This window comes from Saccostrea cucullata, unplaced genomic scaffold, assembly GCF_032062105.1.
Source record: "Saccostrea cucullata isolate Sc308-1 unplaced genomic scaffold, CSIRO_AGI_Scuc_v1 ctg13047, whole genome shotgun sequence".
Classification (NCBI taxonomy): domain Eukaryota; kingdom Metazoa; phylum Mollusca; class Bivalvia; order Ostreida; family Ostreidae; genus Saccostrea; species Saccostrea cuccullata.
In genome coordinates, this window is record NW_026921322.1 from 4,601 (window position 1) to 18,635 (window position 14,035).

At 37.6% G+C, this 14,035-nt stretch overlaps 2 long non-coding RNA genes across 2 annotated transcripts; both read left to right on the forward strand.

Moving 5' to 3' along the window:
* The first annotated feature begins 214 nt into the window (after nt 1-214).
* On the forward strand, nt 215-5,745 carry LOC134259710 (uncharacterized). The gene is made up of 10 exons (XR_009990404.1): nt 215-355; nt 810-955; nt 1,410-1,555; nt 2,012-2,157; nt 2,612-2,757; nt 3,212-3,357; nt 3,812-3,957; nt 4,412-4,557; nt 5,012-5,157; nt 5,678-5,745. It is a non-coding gene; the product is annotated as an uncharacterized LOC134259710 (long non-coding RNA).
* Nucleotides 5,746-6,882: 1,137 nt separating this feature from the next.
* Nucleotides 6,883-10,259, forward strand: LOC134259711 (uncharacterized). Its single transcript, XR_009990405.1, has 6 exons — nt 6,883-7,023; nt 7,478-7,623; nt 8,079-8,224; nt 8,679-8,824; nt 9,534-9,679; nt 10,134-10,259. It is a non-coding gene; the product is annotated as an uncharacterized LOC134259711 (long non-coding RNA).
* The last annotated feature ends 3,776 nt before the right edge of the window (nt 10,260-14,035 follow it).

The following is a 14,035-nucleotide window of genomic DNA, read 5'->3' on the forward strand; positions in this document are numbered from 1 at the left end:
TGCATAAATGACTTTTTAGCGTTTGATTGAAGTATTGTTGGAACAATGAATTTTTTGACTGTGACGTCATAGTGGTCTCTTGGATATGCGGAATGAATCGTTACTAGGAGTGACGGGATGGAATTCTTTAAATGATCATATCTCGGTCATTTTTGGTCGAATTTGGTACTTGAAACACTTATTTGACTCAGAATTTTATGCTCTTTCAGATGGTGTAGTTCATTTTCTAATACAGTGTAAGCCAAATTATTTCCCTGGGCGCATGCCTGTACAGAGCGTAGTGATAAGACTATACGTAGGGCTGTGTAGAGAATTGTCACTGTGACCAGACAAGAGCGCAGACCTTCAAAACTTGGTAAGTAGTGTACAAAATACATATACATCTAGGTGTCCGAGATATGATCTGTGATTGATTTGTTGCTTAATGGGGATAAATTTGAGATTACTGGGCCTAGGGCAAAAATGATGGAAGCAAAATAAGGCATATAGGAGACCCTTATTTTGAGGTTATTTGAAGTGTCCAAATGTTGAAAATAGTTTCATTCGATGCGGAAAAGGGTGTTAAATCGAACCCAACACCGAAAACCGCTTTAAAATCGATGCATAAATGACTTTTTAGCGTTTGATTGAAGTATTGTTGGAACAATGAATTTTTTGACTGTGACGTCATAGTGGTCTCTTGGATATGCGGAATGAATCGTTACTAAGAGTGACGGGATGGAATTCTTTAAATGATCATATCTCGGTCATTTTTGGTCGAATTTGGTACTTGAAACACTTATTTGACTCAGAATTTTATGCTCTTTCAGATGGTGTAGTTCATTTTCTAATACAGTGTAAGCCAAATTATTTCCCTGGGCGCATGCCTGTACAGAGCGTAGTGATAAGACTATACGTAGGGCTGTGTAGAGAATTGTCACTGTGACCAGACAAGAGCGCAGACCTTCAAAACTTGGTAAGTAGTGTACAAAATACATATACATCTAGGTGTCCGAGATATGATCTGTGATTGATTTGTTGCTTAATGGGGATAAATTTGAGATTACTGGGCCTAGGGCAAAAATGATGGAAGCAAAATAAGGCATATAGGAGACCCTTATTTTCAGGTTATTTGAAGTGTCCAAATGTTGAAAATAGTTTCATTCGATGCGGAAAAGGGTGTTAAATCGAACCCAACACCGAAAACCGCTTTAAAATCGATGCATAAATGACTTTTTAGCGTTTGATTGAAGTATTGTTGGAACAATGAATTTTTTGACTGTGACGTCATAGTGGTCTCTTGGATATGCGGAATGAATCGTTACTAAGAGTGACGGGATGGAATTCTTTAAATGATCATATCTCGGTCATTTTTGGTCGAATTTGGTACTTGAAACACTTATTTGACTCAGAATTTTATGCTCTTTCAGATGGTGTAGTTCATTTTCTAATACAGTGTAAGCCAAATTATTTCCCTGGGCGCATGCCTGTACAGAGCGTAGTGATAAGACTATACGTAGGGCTGTGTAGAGAATTGTCACTGTGACCAGACAAGAGCGCAGACCTTCAAAACTTGGTAAGTAGTGTACAAAATACATATACATCTAGGTGTCCGAGATATGATCTGTGTGATTGATTTGTTGCTTAATGGGGATAAATTTGAGATTACTGGGCCTAGGGCAAAAATGATGGAAGCAAAATAAGGCATATAGGAGACCCTTATTTTGAGGTTATTTGAAGTGTCCAAATGTTGAAAATAGTTTCATTCGATGCGGAAAAGGGTGTTAAATCGAACCCAACACCGAAAACCGCTTTAAAATCGATGCATAAATGACTTTTTAGCGTTTGATTGAAGTATTGTTGGAACAATGAATTTTTTGACTGTGACGTCATAGTGGTCTCTTGGATATGCGGAATGAATCGTTACTAAGAGTGACGGGATGGAATTCTTTAAATGATCATATCTCGGTCATTTTTGGTCGAATTTGGTACTTGAAACACTTATTTGACTCAGAATTTTATGCTCTTTCAGATGGTGTAGTTCATTTTCTAATACAGTGTAAGCCAAATTATTTCCCTGGGCGCATGCCTGTACAGAGCGTAGTGATAAGACTATACGTAGGGCTGTGTAGAGAATTGTCACTGTGACCAGACAAGAGCGCAGACCTTCAAAACTTGGTAAGTAGTGTACAAAATACATATACATCTAGGTGTCCGAGATATGATCTGTGATTGATTTGTTGCTTAATGGGGATAAATTTGAGATTACTGGGCCTAGGGCAAAAATGATGGAAGCAAAATAAGGCATATAGGAGACCCTTATTTTGAGGTTATTTGAAGTGTCCAAATGTTGAAAATAGTTTCATTCGATGCGGAAAAGGGTGTTAAATCGAACCCAACACCGAAAACCGCTTTAAAATCGATGCATAAATGACTTTTTAGCGTTTGATTGAAGTATTGTTGGAACAATGAATTTTTTGACTGTGACGTCATAGTGGTCTCTTGGATATGCGGAATGAATCGTTACTAAGAGTGACGGGATGGAATTCTTTAAATGATCATATCTCGGTCATTTTTGGTCGAATTTGGTACTTGAAACACTTATTTGACTCAGAATTTTATGCTCTTTCAGATGGTGTAGTTCATTTTCTAATACAGTGTAAGCCAAATTATTTCCCTGGGCGCATGCCTGTACAGAGCGTAGTGATAAGACTATACGTAGGGCTGTGTAGAGAATTGTCACTGTGACCAGACAAGAGCGCAGACCTTCAAAACTTGGTAAGTAGTGTACAAAATACATATACATCTAGGTGTCCGAGATATGATCTGTGATTGATTTGTTGCTTAATGGGGATAAATTTGAGATTACTGGGCCTAGGGCAAAAATGATGGAAGCAAAATAAGGCATATAGGAGACCCTTATTTTTGGGTTATTTGAAGTGTCCAAATGTTGAAAATAGTTTCATTCGATGCGGAAAAGGGTGTTAAATCGAACCCAACACCGAAAACCGCTTTAAAATCGATGCATAAATGACTTTTTAGCGTTTGATTGAAGTATTGTTGGAACAATGAATTTTTTGACTGTGACGTCATAGTGGTCTCTTGGATATGCGGAATGAATCGTTACTAAGAGTGACGGGATGGAATTCTTTAAATGATCATATCTCGGTCATTTTTGGTCGAATTTGGTACTTGAAACACTTATTTGACTCAGAATTTTATGCTCTTTCAGATGGTGTAGTTCATTTTCTAATACAGTGTAAGCCAAATTATTTCCCTGGGCGCATGCCTGTACAGAGCGTAGTGATAAGACTATACGTAGGGCTGTGTAGAGAATTGTCACTGTGACCAGACAAGAGCGCAGACCTTCAAAACTTGGTAAGTAGTGTACAAAATACATATACATCTAGGTGTCCGAGATATGATCTGTGATTGATTTGTTGCTTAATGGGGATAAATTTGAGATTACTGGGCCTAGGGCAAAAATGATGGAAGCAAAATAAGGCATATAGGAGACCCTTATTTTGAGGTTATTTGAAGTGTCCAAATGTTGAAAATAGTTTCATTCGATGCGGAAAAGGGTGTTAAATCGAACCCAACACCGAAAACCGCTTTAAAATCGATGCATAAATGACTTTTTAGCGTTTGATTGAAGTATTGTTGGAACAATGAATTTTTTGACTGTGACGTCATAGTGGTCTCTTGGATATGCGGAATGAATCGTTACTAAGAGTGACGGGATGGAATTCTTTAAATGATCATATCTCGGTCATTTTTGGTCGAATTTGGTACTTGAAACACTTATTTGACTCAGAATTTTATGCTCTTTCAGATGGTGTAGTTCATTTTCTAATACAGTGTAAGCCAAATTATTTCCCTGGGCGCATGCCTGTACAGAGCGTAGTGATAAGACTATACGTAGGGCTGTGTAGAGAATTGTCACTGTGACCAGACAAGAGCGCAGACCTTCAAAACTTGGTAAGTAGTGTACAAAATACATATACATCTAGGTGTCCGAGATATGATCTGTGATTGATTTGTTGCTTAATGGGGATAAATTTGAGATTACTGGGCCTAGGGCAAAAATGATGGAAGCAAAATAAGGCATATAGGAGACCCTTATTTTGAGGTTATTTGAAGTGTCCAAATGTTGAAAATAGTTTCATTCGATGCGGAAAAGGGTGTTAAATCGAACCCAACACCGAAAACCGCTTTAAAATCGATGCATAAATGACTTTTTAGCGTTTGATTGAAGTATTGTTGGAACAATGAATTTTTTGACTGTGACGTCATAGTGGTCTCTTGGATATGCGGAATGAATCGTTACTAAGAGTGACGGGATGGAATTCTTTAAATGATCATATCTCGGTCATTTTTGGTCGAATTTGGTACTTGAAACACTTATTTGACTCAGAATTTTATGCTCTTTCAGATGGTGTAGTTCATTTTCTAATACAGTGTAAGCCAAATTATTTCCCTGGGCGCATGCCTGTACAGAGCGTAGTGATAAGACTATACGTAGGGCTGTGTAGAGAATTGTCACTGTGACCAGACAAGAGCGCAGACCTTCAAAACTTGGTAAGTAGTGTACAAAATACATATACATCTAGGTGTCCGAGATATGATCTGTGATTGATTTGTTGCTTAATGGGGATAAATTTGAGATTACTGGGCCTAGGGCAAAAATGATGGAAGCAAAATAAGGCATATAGGAGACCCTTATTTTGAGGTTATTTGAAGTGTCCAAATGTTGAAAATAGTTTCATTCGATGCGGAAAAGGGTGTTAAATGGAACCCAACACCGAAAACCGCTTTAAAATCGATGCATAAATGACTTTTTAGCGTTTGATTGAAGTATTGTTGGAACAATGAATTTTTTGACTGTGACGTCATAGTGGTCTCTTGGATATGCGGAATGAATCGTTACTAAGAGTGACGGGATGGAATTCTTTAAATGATCATATCTCGGTCATTTTTGGTCGAATTTGGTACTTGAAACACTTATTTGACTCAGAATTTTATGCTCTTTCAGATGGTGTAGTTCATTTTCTAATACAGTGTAAGCCAAATTATTTCCCTGGGCGCATGCCTGTACAGAGCGTAGTGATAAGACTATACGTAGGGCTGTGTAGAGAATTGTCACTGTGACCAGACAAGAGCGCAGACCTTCAAAACTTGGTAAGTAGTGTACAAAATACATATACATCTAGGTGTCCGAGATATGATCTGTGATTGATTTGTTGCTTAATGGGGATAAATTTGAGATTACTGGGCCTGGGGCAAAAATGATGGAAGCAAAATAAGGCATATAGGAGACCCTTATTTTGAGGATTTGTTGCTTAATGGGGTTATTTGAATGATGGAAGCAAAATAAGGCATATAGGAGACCCTTATTTTGAGGTTATTTGAAGTGTCCAAATGTTGAAAATAGTTTCATGCGGAAAAGGGTGTTAAACCGAACCCAACACCGAAAACCGCTTTAAAATCGATGCATAAATGACTTTTTAGCGTTTGATTGAAGTATTGTTGGAACAATGAATTTTTTGACTGTGACGTCATAGTGGTCTCTTGGATATGCGGAATGAATCGTTACTAAGAGTGACGGGATGGAATTCTTTAAATGATCATATCTCGGTCATTTTTGGTCGAATTTGGTACTTGAAACACTTATTTGACTCAGAATTTTATGCTCTTTCAGATGGTGTAGTTCATTTTCTAATACAGTGTAAGCCAAATTATTTCCCTGGGCGCATGCCTGTACAGAGCGTAGTGATAAGACTACACGTAGGGCTGTGTAGAGAATTGTCACTGTGACCAGACAAGAGCGCAGACCTTCAAAACTTGGTAAGTAGTGTACAAAATACATATACATCTAGGTGTCCGAGATATGATCTGTGATTGATTTGTTGCTTAATGGGGATAAATTTGAGATTACTGGGCCTAGGGCAAAAATGATGGAAGTAAAATAAGCCATATAGGAGACCCTTATTTTGAGGTTATTTGAAGTGTCCAAATGTTGAAAATAGTTTCATTCGATGCGGAAAAGGGTGTTAAATGGAACCCAACACCGAAAACCGCTTTAAAATCGATGCATAAATGACTTTTTAGCGTTTGATTGAAGTATTGTTGGAACAATGAATTTTTTGACTGTGACGTCATAGTGGTCTCTTGGATATGCGGAATGAATCGTTACTAGGAGTGACGGGATGGAATTCTTTAAATGATCATATCTCGGTCATTTTTGGTCGAATTTGGTACTTGAAACACTTATTTGACTCAGAATTTTATGCTCTTTCAGATGGTGTAGTTCATTTTCTAATACAATGTAAGCCAAATTATTTGCCTGGGCGCATGCCTGTACAGAGCGTATTGATAAGACTAGACGTAGGGCTGTGTAGAGAATTGTCACTGTGACCAGACAAGAGCGCAGACCTTCAAAACTTGGTAAGTAGTGTACAAAATACATATACATCTAGGTGTCCGAGATATGATCTGTGATTGATTTGTTGCTTAATGGGGATAAATTTGAGATTACTGGGCCTAGGGCAAAAATGATGGAAGCAAAATAAGGCATATAGGAGACCCTTATTTTGAGGTTATTTGAAGTGTCCAAATGTTGAAAATAGTTTCATTCGATGCGGAAAAGGGTGTTAAATGGAACCCAACACCGAAAACCGCTTTAAAATCGATGCATAAATGACTTTTTAGCGTTTGATTGAAGTATTGTTGGAACAATGAATTTTTTGACTGTGACGTCATAGTGGTCTCTTGGATATGCGGAATGAATCGTTACTAGGAGTGACGGGATGGAATTCTTTAAATGATCATATCTCGGTCATTTTTGGTCGAATTTGGTACTTGAAACACTTATTTGACTCAGAATTTTATGCTCTTTCAGATGGTGTAGTTCATTTTCTAATACAATGTAAGCCAAATTATTTCCCTGGGCGCATGCCTGTACAGAGCGTATTGATAAGACTAGACGTAGGGCTGTGTAGAGAATTGTCACTGTGACCAGACAAGAGCGCAGACCTTCAAAACTTGGTAAGTAGTGTACAAAATACATATACATCTAGGTGTCCGAGATATGATCTGTGATTGATTTGTCGCTTAAGGGGGATAAATTTGAGATTACTGGGCCTAGGGCAAAAATGATGGAAGTAAAATAAGCTGTATAGGAGACCCTTATTTTGAGGTTATTTGAAGTGTCCAAATGTTGAAAATAGTTTCATTCGATGCGGAAAAGGGTGTTAAATGGAACCCAACACCGAAAACCGCTTTAAAATCGATGCATAAATGACTTTTTAGCGTTTGATTGAAGTATTGTTGGAACAATGAATTTTTTGACTGTGACGTCATAGTGGTCTCTTGGATATGCGGAATGAATCGTTACTAGGAGTGACGGGATGGAATTCTTTAAATGATCATATCTCGGTCATTTTTGGTCGAATTTGGTACTTGAAACACTTATTTGACTCAGAATTTTATGCTCTTTCAGATGGTGTAGTTCATTTTCTAATACAATGTAAGCCAAATTATTTGCCTGGGCGCATGCCTCTACAGAGCGTATTGATAAGACTAGACGTAGGGCTGTGTAGAGAATTGTCACTGTGACCAGACAAGAGCGCAGACCTTCAAAACTTGGTAAGTAGTGTACAAAATACATATACATCTAGGTGTGCGAGATATGATCTGTGATTGATTTGTCGCTTAAGGGGGATAAATTTGAGATTACTGGGCCTAGGGCAAAAATGATGGAAGTAAAATAAGCTGTATAGGAGACCCTTATTTTGAGGTTATTTGAAGTGTCGGAATATTGAAAATAGTTTCATTCGATGCGGAAAAGGGGGTTAAACCGAACCCAACACCGAAAACCGCTTTAAAATCGATGCATAAATGACTTTTTAGCGTTTGATTGAAGTATTGTTGGAACAATGAATTTTTTTGACTGTGACGTCATAGTGGTCTCTTGGATATGCGGAATGAATCGTTACTAGGAGTGACGGGATGGAATTCTTTAAATGATCATATCTCGGTCATTTTTGGTCGAATTTGGTACTTGAAACACTTATTTGACTCAGAATTTTATGCTCTTTCAGATGGTGTAGTTCATTTTCTAATACAATGTAAGCCAAATTATTTGCCTGGGCGCATGCCTCTACAGAGCGTATTGATAAGACTAGACGTAGGGCTGTGTAGAGAATTGTCACTGTGACCAGACAAGAGCGCAGACCTTCAAAACTTGGTAAGTAGTGTACAAAATACATATACATCTAGGTGTGCGAGATATGATCTGTGATTGATTTGTCGCTTAAGGGGGATAAATTTGAGATTACTGGGCCTAGGGCAAAAATGATGGAAGTAAAATAAGCTGTATAGGAGACCCTTATTTTGAGGTTATTTGAAGTGTCGGAATATTGAAAATAGTTTCATTCGATGCGGAAAAGGGGGTTAAACCGAACCCAACACCGAAAACCGCTTTAAAATCGATGCATAAATGACTTTTTAGCGTTTGATTGAAGTATTGTTGGAACAATGAATTTTTTGACTGTGACGTCATAGTGGTCTCTTGGATATGCGGAATGAATCGTTACTAGGAGTGACGGGATGGAATTCTTTAAATGATCATATCTCGGTCATTTTTGGTCGAATTTGGTACTTGAAACACTTATTTGACTCAGAATTTTATGCTCTTTCAGATGGTGTAGTTCATTTTCTAATACAATGTAAGCCAAATTATTTGCCTGGGCGCATGCCTCTACAGAGCGTATTGATAAGACTAGACGTAGGGCTGTGTAGAGAATTGTCACTGTGACCAGACAAGAGCGCAGACCTTCAAAACTTGGTAAGTAGTGTACAAAATACATATACATCTAGGTGTGCGAGATATGATCTGTGATTGATTTGTCGCTTAAGGGGGATAAATTTGAGATTACTGGGCCTAGGGCAAAAATGATGGAAGTAAAATAAGCTGTATAGGAGACCCTTATTTTGAGGTTATTTGAAGTGTCGGAATATTGAAAATAGTTTCATTCGATGCGGAAAAGGGGGTTAAACCGAACCCAACACCGAAAACCGCTTTAAAATCGATGCATAAATGACTTTTTAGCGTTTGATTGAAATTGTTATTGATTGGAACAATGAATTCTTTTTTTGACTGTGACGAATTTTATGCTCTTTAGATGGTGTAGTGGTCTCTTGGATATGCGGTAGGGCTGTGTGAGAATTGTCATCGTGACCAGACAAGAGCGCAGACCTTCAAAACTTGGTAAGTAGTGTACAAAATACATATACATCTAGGTGTCCGCGATATGATCTGGGATTGAGTTGTGGCTTAATGGGGCTAAATTTGAGAGTACTGGGCCTAGGGCAAAAATGATGGAATTTTTTAAGCTGTATAGGAGACCGTTATTTTGAGGTTATTGGAATGCGGAATGAATCGTCGATACTAGGAGTGACGGGATGGAATTCTTTAAATGATCATATCTCGGTCATTTTTGGTCGAATTTGGTACTTGAAACACTTATTTGACTCAGAATTTTATGCTCTTTCAGATGGTGTAGTTCATTTTCTAATACAATGTAAGCCAAATTATTTGCCTGGGCGCATGCCTCTACAGAGCGTATTGATAAGACTAGACGTAGGGCTGTGTAGAGAATTGTCACTGTGACCAGACAAGAGCGCAGACCTTCAAAACTTGGTAAGTAGTGTACAAAATACATATACATCTAGGTGTGCGAGATATGATCTGTGATTGATTTGTCGCTTAAGGGGGATAAATTTGAGATTACTGGGCCTAGGGCAAAAATGATGGAAGTAAAATAAGCTGTATAGGAGACCCTTATTTTGAGGTTATTTGAAGTGTCGGAATATTGAAAATAGTTTCATTCGATGCGGAAAAGGGGGTTAAACCGAACCCAACACCGAAAACCGCTTTAAAATCGATGCATAAATGACTTTTTAGCGTTTGATTGAAGTATTGTTGGAACAATGAATTTTTTGACTGTGACGTCATAGTGGTCTCTTGGATATGCGGAATGAATCGTTACTAGGAGTGACGGGATGGAATTCTTTAAATGATCATATCTCGGTCATTTTTGGTCGAATTTGGTACTTGAAACACTTATTTGACTCAGAATTTTATGCTCTTTCAGATGGTGTAGTTCATTTTCTAATACAATGTAAGCCAAATTATTTGCCTGGGCGCATGCCTCTACAGAGCGTATTGATAAGACTAGACGTAGGGCTGTGTAGAGAATTGTCACTGTGACCAGACAAGAGCGCAGACCTTCAAAACTTGATAAGTAGTGTACAAAATACATATACATCTAGGTGTGCGAGATATGATCTGTGATTGATTTGTCGCTTAAGGGGGATAAATTTGAGATTACTGGGCCTAGGGCAAAAATGATGGAAGTAAAATAAGCTGTATAGGAGACCCTTATTTTGAGGTTATTTGAAGTGTCGGAATATTGAAAATAGTTTCATTCGATGCGGAAAAGGGGGTTAAACCGAACCCAACACCGAAAACCGCTTTAAAATCGATGCATAAATGACTTTTTAGCGTTTGATTGAAGTATTGTTGGAACAATGAATTTTTTGACTGTGACGTCATAGTGGTCTCTTGGATATGCGGAATGAATCGTTACTAGGAGTGACGGGATGGAATTCTTTAAATGATCATATCTCGGTCATTTTTGGTCGAATTTGGTACTTGAAACACTTATTTGACTCAGAATTTTATGCTCTTTCAGATGGTGTAGTTCATTTTCTAATACAATGTAAGCCAAATTATTTGCCTGGGCGCATGCCTCTACAGAGCGTATTGATAAGACTAGACGTAGGGCTGTGTAGAGAATTGTCACTGTGACCAGACAAGAGCGCAGACCTTCAAAACTTGGTAAGTAGTGTACAAAATACATATACATCTAGGTGTCCGAGATATGATCTGTGATTGATTTGTCGCTTAAGGGGGATAAATTTGAGATTACTGGGCCTAGGGCAAAAATGATGGAAGTAAAATAAGCTGTATAGGAGACCCTTATTTTGAGGTTATTTGAAGTGTCCAAATGTTGAAAATAGTTTCATTCGATGCGGAAAAGGGTGTTAAATGGAACCCAACACCGAAAACCGCTTTAAAATCGATGCATAAATGACTTTTTAGCGTTTGATTGAAGTATTGTTGGAACAATGAATTTTTTGACTGTGACGTCATAGTGGTCTCTTGGATATGCGGAATGAATCGTTACTAGGAGTGACGGGATGGAATTCTTTAAATGATCATATCTCGGTCATTTTTGGTCGAATTTGGTACTTGAAACACTTATTTGACTCAGAATTTTATGCTCTTTCAGATGGTGTAGTTCATTTTCTAATACAATGTAAGCCAAATTATTTGCCTGGGCGCATGCCTCTACAGAGCGTATTGATAAGACTAGACGTAGGGCTGTGTAGAGAATTGTCACTGTGACCAGACAAGAGCGCAGACCTTCAAAACTTGGTAAGTAGTGTACAAAATACATATACATCTAGGTGTCCGAGATATGATCTGTGATTGATTTGTTGCTTAATGGGGATAAATTTGAGATTACTGGGCCTAGGGCAAAAATGATGGAAGCAAAATAAGGCATATAGGAGACCCTTATTTTGAGGTTATTTGAAGTGTCCAAATGTTGAAAATAGTTTCATTCGATGCGGAAAAGGGTGTTAAATGGAACCCAACACCGAAAACCGCTTTAAAATCGATGCATAAATGACTTTTTAGCGTTTGATTGAAGTATTGTTGGAACAATGAATTTTTTGACTGTGACGTCATAGTGGTCTCTTGGATATGCGGAATGAATCGTTACTAAGAGTGACGGGATGGAATTCTTTAAATGATCATATCTCGGTCATTTTTGGTCGAATTTGGTACTTGAAACACTTATTTGACTCAGAATTTTATGCTCTTTCAGATGGTGTAGTTCATTTTCTAATACAGTGTAAGCCAAATTATTTCCCTGGGCGCATGCCTGTACAGAGCGTAGTGATAAGACTATACGTAGGGCTGTGTAGAGAATTGTCACTGTGACCAGACAAGAGCGCAGACCTTCAAAACTTGGTAAGTAGTGTACAAAATACATATACATCTAGGTGTCCGAGATATGATCTGTGATTGATTTGTTGCTTAATGGGGATAAATTTGAGATTACTGGGCCTAGGGCAAAAATGATGGAAGCAAAATAAGGCATATAGGAGACCCTTATTTTGAGGTTATTTGAAGTGTCCAAATGTTGAAAATAGTTTCATTCGATGCGGAAAAGGGTGTTAAATCGAACCCAACACCGAAAACCGCTTTAAAATCGATGCATAAATGACTTTTTAGCGTTTGATTGAAGTATTGTTGGAACAATGAATTTTTTGACTGTGACGTCATAGTGGTCTCTTGGATATGCGGAATGAATCGTTACTAAGAGTGACGGGATGGAATTCTTTAAATGATCATATCTCGGTCATTTTTGGTCGAATTTGGTACTTGAAACACTTATTTGACTCAGAATTTTATGCTCTTTCAGATGGTGTAGTTCATTTTCTAATACAGTGTAAGCCAAATTATTTCCCTGGGCGCATGCCTGTACAGAGCGTAGTGATAAGACTATACGTAGGGCTGTGTAGAGAATTGTCACTGTGACCAGACAAGAGCGCAGACCTTCAAAACTTGGTAAGTAGTGTACAAAATACATATACATCTAGGTGTCCGAGATATGATCTGTGATTGATTTGTTGCTTAATGGGGATAAATTTGAGATTACTGGGCCTAGGGCAAAAATGATGGAAGCAAAATAAGGCATATAGGAGACCCTTATTTTGAGGTTATTTGAAGTGTCCAAATGTTGAAAATAGTTTCATTCGATGCGGAAAAGGGTGTTAAATCGAACCCAACACCGAAAACCGCTTTAAAATCGATGCATAAATGACTTTTTAGCGTTTGATTGAAGTATTGTTGGAACAATGAATTTTTTGACTGTGACGTCATAGTGGTCTCTTGGATATGCGGAATGAAATGTGTTTTTTTTAATCCGAAGTCTTGGCGAAAATTGATTGAACTTAATCACATGTCAAAAAAAAAAAAAAAAACTGCACAGGAATTAACAGCAATCAAAACTGAATGAAAGAATTGTTAAACCACAACAATGTCAGATCTAAATCCGGGGTATTTTTATCATTTATTGTACACCCAGAACTTCTTGGAAGAAAAGTGACACAAGTTCAGCTAACAAAGCTACATTACTTGCAAAGACATATATCCGACATTCTCTTTTTTTGTTATGCGTTGAAAAGACCGATAACTTGTTAATACTGTTGTAACATCCCCCTCCCTCCCACCACCACCACCAAAAAAATTATAAGAATATATGTAATAAAGCATATATAGAAATAAATACACACATGTATCTCTTTTTACAAAATTTTGGAAGTTCTGAAAAGTACCGTATTTCACATGCACACCTACATTATTTATCTAATTGCTTGTCAAGTTATTCTAACAACCCCCCCCCCCCCAGCATCAATGCATGCTAATGTTAACAGTGAAAATAAACATTCAGAAAAAATGCGGAGAGAACCCCCCCCCCACCATGCAACCCCCGGATTTGTTTTTTATGTGCATGATTGTTACCACAATATTTATTCACCTGAGTGTAAATCGAGTGCAAAAAAAAAAAAAAATACATTTCCAAAATATTTTAATCAGTTTGGATTTTTCCCGATCTACTTTTCGTCTGACATAGCAAGAAGTAAATGTTCGTAATTTTCACCAGGAAGATCACATGCAGGTGAACATAACCTGATTTTTTTCTCCACAATGCTAGATCTTGAAAAATCAGAGAGCTCGGAGTATTTATCATATTATAAACACTTTTGTCGAATGATTTAAAAAACGTTCAGACATGTTTTCATGGGAAAATATTTAGGCCTTATCATTTTTATTGGACCTGTACCAAGACAACTCTTTGACATTGTAGATGCAAATGTGAAAAAAAAATAAAATGAGAAATAATAGTGAAGTTTATTTTAT